Source organism: Euphorbia lathyris, chromosome 1 (genome assembly GCF_963576675.1).
Source record: "Euphorbia lathyris chromosome 1, ddEupLath1.1, whole genome shotgun sequence".
NCBI classification, from domain to species: Eukaryota; Viridiplantae; Streptophyta; class Magnoliopsida; order Malpighiales; family Euphorbiaceae; genus Euphorbia; species Euphorbia lathyris.
The window spans coordinates 69,619,408-69,625,407 of record NC_088910.1 but is presented as its reverse complement, the minus strand read 5'-3'; positions in this window follow the sequence as shown (position 1 = coordinate 69,625,407).

Below are 6,000 nucleotides of genomic sequence, written 5' to 3'. Positions count from 1 at the left end.
AGAAACTATTTCAATCTCACCAGAGGGTATGTGATGCACAAACCCGACTTTCTGCTCATCTTTTTGAAAAACGAATCTTACCAACGTGATCGGAGACTCCAAAAACCATTGAAGAAAAAAGTTGGAGTCAAATAGTGTCAGAAAGGTGACACATGGCACACACATGCGACTTTGACAGATTTCATGTGTGCTGCATGTTGAAACACCTTTCCACATGATTTTGATTTGACAAAATTAATTAAGTTAATCCATGATTAAGACAATTAAATTTATATGCTTTGATTTAATTATACTAATGTGTTTGTTCAATGTTTAGTATAATTATAAGTGAAAAGAAATAAGAGATACGAGAGAATGAAGTTAGTATGAGGCATAGAAGCTGAGTAAAACATGACTCAGCATAATAGAAGAAAATTCATCTTCAGAACAAACGCTTGAAGATGAAGCTGACCAAAGAAGCTGAGTGGAACACAACTCAGTATAATAGAAGAAAAGTCTTCTTCAGAACAAACGCTTGAAGACGAAGCTGACCGAAGAAGCTGAGTAGAATATGACTCAGCCTCGCCAGAGACAAAGATCGAAGGCAACGTCTATTAGAGTCAAGCTGAGTGTTCATCAGGACAGCGCCAATGATCCGTTTACTAAAAGACAAGATCCGACAGAGATTTGCGCCAATTCAGAAGCTTTGGAATTACCCACGGAGACAGTTTCGAGACGCATGGGTCAACTGGTCGTTAGCTAAAAGACAAAACTGGCGCTAGAAGACGAACCTGGTGGAAGAAGACAAGCCTGACGCCTGCTAAATTCAGACGACAAGATTGACATGCAATATCTGTATGCTGACCAGTGAATGACGCAAGGAGCCGTTTGAATTCAACGGATACATCCGAATTCAAATGATTGAGGCATCAGAAATTCACTATAAAAGGACAAGTCCAACTCTTGGATCCTTGGCCGAAGTACAAAAAGAAAAAGAGCATACATACAAAGCACATTCAAACAAGAAAAGAAAATCTTACACCAAATTCCTATCTCTGTGTAAAAGTCTAGATTGAATTTGTATTCATCTAAAGTGTTCTTCATCTAGAAAGAACAAATTTGTATCAATTGTAAAAATTGAGAGAGTGGTGCTGAGTACTCGGTTTTAGTACTCAGCGGTAGAGAAAATCTGAGTGTTCGGTTATAGCATTCAGTAGGGTTGAGTAGACGAATAGAGGAAGGTACTCTTGCATACTCAATTGCTTGTAAACGGTTTGTGCTCTACCTTTAAAGAGCTCAGTATTGGATTGAAAAAGCCCGGAAGGATTCTGGAGACTGGACGTAGGCGGTGAGGCCGAACCAGGATAAGTCTGCTGAGTAATTTCTAACCATTTCTCTCAATATATATATATATATATGTATGTGTTGCTTGTTTAAATTACTCAGGATATAAATTGTTTAAGCTGACACTGAGTAATCAGAGTGCTGAGTTGGAAGCTGACCTAAGTGTTAATTCCCAACTCGCAAGTAAAACGGTTCTAGTTAGCCTCTGACTAAAGCTGTCTTACATCTCTCTTGGCCGTGCTGACCAAAACTGAGTTAAGTAATTTAAAGAATTGATTAAGTCAGCATAATTAAGCGAAAAAGTTACATTAGTTCCTAACCCCCCCTTGGAACTAAGCACAGTAGCTCACTACTCAAAGATATAACTATCTTGAGCTGATCCCTATATATGGTTGAGAACAGCACTCGTTTCCTTCCTGGAAATCAAACAAGATAGATACTCCCTGAGGGATTATCAATTAGTCGGCCTCCCTTGTTCTTCGGATCAAACTATACATTCTGGAAGAACAGGATGAAATTTTTTATTCAAGCCACAAACATGAGTGCATGGCTTGCAATAGTTCAAGGCCCGTTTGTGCCTTATAAAATAGTAAACAACGAGAACGTTGTTAAGAGTGAAACTGAGTGGTCAGAAGATGACCTTAGAAAATTACAAAATAATGCTTCGGCTATCAATATGCTTCACTGTGCGTTAGATGCTGCAGAGTACAACAAAATTTCAGGTTGCGATTCAGCACATGAATATGGAAGAATCTGGAAGTGACCTATGAAGGTACAAGCAAGGTCAAGGAATCAAAGGTGAACCAACATATGAGATTATACGAGCTGTTCGAGATGAATGACAATGAGGACATCTCTGAAATGAACGCTAGATTCACCAACATCATAAATGAGCTTAAACGACTCGGCAAGAACTTCACAGAAGAAGAGCAGGTGAAGAAAATCCTGAGGAGTCTACCCAAGAGCTGGCAAGCTAAGAAGACAGCTGTGGAAGAGGCTCAGGACTTGACCACATATAAATATGACGAGCTGATCAGATCTCTGCTGACCCATGAGATCTCAATGAAGAACTTTGAAGCTAAAGAAAAGTCAGAGCACAAGAAGCAAAAATCACTTGTCATGAAAGCTGACTCAACAGAAGCTGACTCATCGGATGATGAGGAGATGGCCATGTTTACCAGGAAAATGAAGAAGCTGTTCAGAAAGAATAACAAGAACAGCAAAAGGCCATTCAGACGAAGCGATAAATACAAAGCTGAGTCAAGTGACAGCAGATACAAAAAGGACAGCTCGAAGCCTGTCACATGCTTTGAATGCCATCAGACTGGGCACATTAAATCAAGCTGTCCAACTCTGAAGAAAGAAAAGAAAGGTAGCAGAAAAGCAATGGTGGCAACATGGAGTGATGGTGATGAGTCAACCTCATCAGAAGCCGATGCCACGGAGTCTGCAAACATATGTTTCATGGCGGATGAATCCGCTGACCAAGGCTGATCTGAGCAAGCTGACCTCTCAGATGACACTGACCAAGAGGACCACTCCAATGAGGTAGCATCTCTTCTTTTGCTCAGAAATGAAATGGTTAACGCCCTGAGTGATCTCTATACACTGACCAAAAAGTGTAATAAGAAAATTAGAGCACTCAGCAGGCGATGTGATGAGATCGAGGAAGTCAAACTGAGTGACATCCGACATCTCCTTCAGGACAACACTAGGCAAGATGAAAACTTAAAAATAATGAATGGATTTGTCTCTGAAGTCCAATCAAACTCTAAGAAGCTGAGAAAGGACATCACAACCATACAGAACCAGTTGAGTACATCGGTTAAGAAAAGGTTCTATCCCAATGCTGAGTATCAAGGTACTGGTCAGCATAGACAGTACACTCAGCAGAACAGTTAGTGTGACTGTTGTGGGAAAAGAGGGCACACCATTGATGTGTGTTGGTATACTCGGCGAAATGTCCAATGCGACTTCTGCGGAAAGAAAGGCCATACCACTAAGGTATGCTGGCATGCTCAGCACAATCTTGCTGACCAAAAACAAAATCACCCTCAAAGGGTAACCTATTGTGACTTCTGTGGTAAAGCTGGCCACACCATGAATGTATGCCGTCACAAAATAAAATATGATGCGTCGCCTGTTTATGCTAACCAACGAGGACCCAAAAAGAATTGGGTACCTAAAGATGAATAGTTTAAAATGCAGGTGAGCCTGAGGTGCGCGAAGAAGTCAAAGCTTTGGTATATTGACAGCGCATGCTCGAGGGATATGACTGGTGATGAAACTCAATTCATCACACTTGAGCGTAAACGAGGTGGAAGTGTAAGCTTCGGAGACAACAAAAAGGGCAAGATAGTAGGTTCAGGTACTATCGGAGGTAACCCTACTATTGAGTCAGTCTCCTTAGTCATGGGTCTCAAATATAGCCTATTGAGCGTAGCTCAGCTGTGTGACAGCGATAGAAAGGTTGTATTTGATGCCACTGAGTGTCGGATACTCGAGGGAAAAACAAACGATTTGATTTTAACTTCCCCTCGTGTTGACAATGTGTACATGTTGAGTTTAGAAAAGAATTTCTCGAAAAACATATGCTTAGTGTCAAAGGAAGATAATTCCTGGCTATGACATAGGAGACTTGATCATGTAAGCATGGACCTCCTTGCCAAACTAGCAAGAAAACAATTAGTTGAGGGATTGCCCAAACTTAGATTTGAGAAAGATCAATTATGTAATGCTTGCCAGCAAGGTAAACAAACCAAAAAGTCTTTTCAAAGTAAAAATATTGTCTCAACCAAGCATCCATTGGAATTACTACACTTGGATCTTTTCGGACATGTCCAACCACTCAGCTTGGGCGGTAAGAGATTTTCCTTGGTCATTGTGGATGATTTCTCTCGGTACGCTTGGGTCATCTTGCTGAGTAGCAAGGATGAAGCTTTTTAGACCTTCTCAACACTGATCATAAAACTTGAAAATGACAAAGATTTAAAATTAGCTCACATCCGTAGTGATAATGGCAGAGAATTCAAAAACCAACAGTTTGATGAATTCTGTGAAGTCAGCGGCATTGACCATAATTTTTCTGCTCCTAGAACTCCTCAACAAAATGGGGTTGTTGAAAGGAAGAACAGAACACTAGTTGAAATAGCTAGGACAATGCTGAGTGAGCATAGGCTTCCAAAGTATTTCTGGGGAGAAGCTGTCAACACAGCATGCTATATACTCAATAGGGCTTTAGTTAGACCTATTCTTAAGAAAAACCCCTACGAACTTTGGAAAGGAAGAAAGCCCAATATTGGATATTTTCGTGCTTTTGGTTGTAAATGCTTTATACTCAATACGAAAGACAACCTTGCCAAATTTGATTCTAAAGCTGACGAAGCGATCTTTCTAGGGTACTCAACTAACAGTAAAGCATATAGGGTGTTCAATAAACGAAATCAAATCGTAGAAGAGTCTGTCCATATCGAGTTCGATGAAACTGACCCTGCAGGAAAGTCAAGTAAGTCTGCCGAAGATGACCCATGCTCAGCTTCCGCTGACCAAAATGGAGCCGCTGAGTCATTACCACATGGGCTGACCAAAGGTAAAAACGAACCTGAAATTACCTTTGCTGACCAATCTAAAACTGCAGAGATTGTTGAAACACCTGCTGCTGACAACTCAACATTACCCAAAGAGATCAAAATTCCAAGAGGACACTCGGAGAAGTCCATTCTTGATGCTGCTGAGAACAACCTGATGATAAGAAATCAACTCAGGAGATATCTTAGCAATGTTGCGTTCGTCTTAGTCCATGAACCAAAGAATTTCACTGAAACTGAGCACGACGAATTCTGGATCAATACTATGCAAGAAGAGCTTGATCAATTCAAGAGAAATGAGGTATGAGATTTAGTACCAAAACCTAGGAATTAAAAGACCATAGGAACTAAGTGGGTCTTTAGAAACAAACTAGATGAGCAAGGCAATGTAGTGAGGAACAAAGCCCGACTTGTAGCTCAAGGCTATAGTCAGCAAGAAGGCATTGACTATGGTGAGACCTTTGCTCCCGTTGCTAGGTTAGAGGCTATACGTATATTATGTGCATATGCTAGTTTCATGAATTTCAAACTATATCAAATGGATGTCAAGAGTGCATTTCTTAATGGATTTATAAACGAAGAGGTATATGTTAGTCAGCCTCCAGGGTTTGAAGATCCAAAATTTCCAAACCACATTTATAAACTCAAGAAGGCCATGTACGGCCTGAAATAAGCACCACGTGCTTGGTATGAGAGGTTGACTAGTTTCCTGCTGACCAGGAACTATGTCAGAGGCAAAGCTGACACAACTTTATTCATTAAGAAAAAGGGTAAAAATACCCTGCTGGCACAAATTTACGTAGATGATATAATTGGTGCTACTGATAAATCTATGTGCAAAGAATTTAGTAAACAGATGCAAACTGAGTTCGAGATGTCAATGATGCGGGGAACTCAATTTCTTCCTTGGACTACAAATTAAGCAAGGTAAGAACGACATCTTCATCAGTCAGTCTAAGTATGCCAAAGAAATGTTAAAGAAATTCGATATGGAAGAATGTAAGCCCATATCTACCCCAATGGATACTGACACTGTCCTTTGCGCTGACGAGAAAGGTAAGTCAGTAGACAGTAAGTTATACTAAGGTAT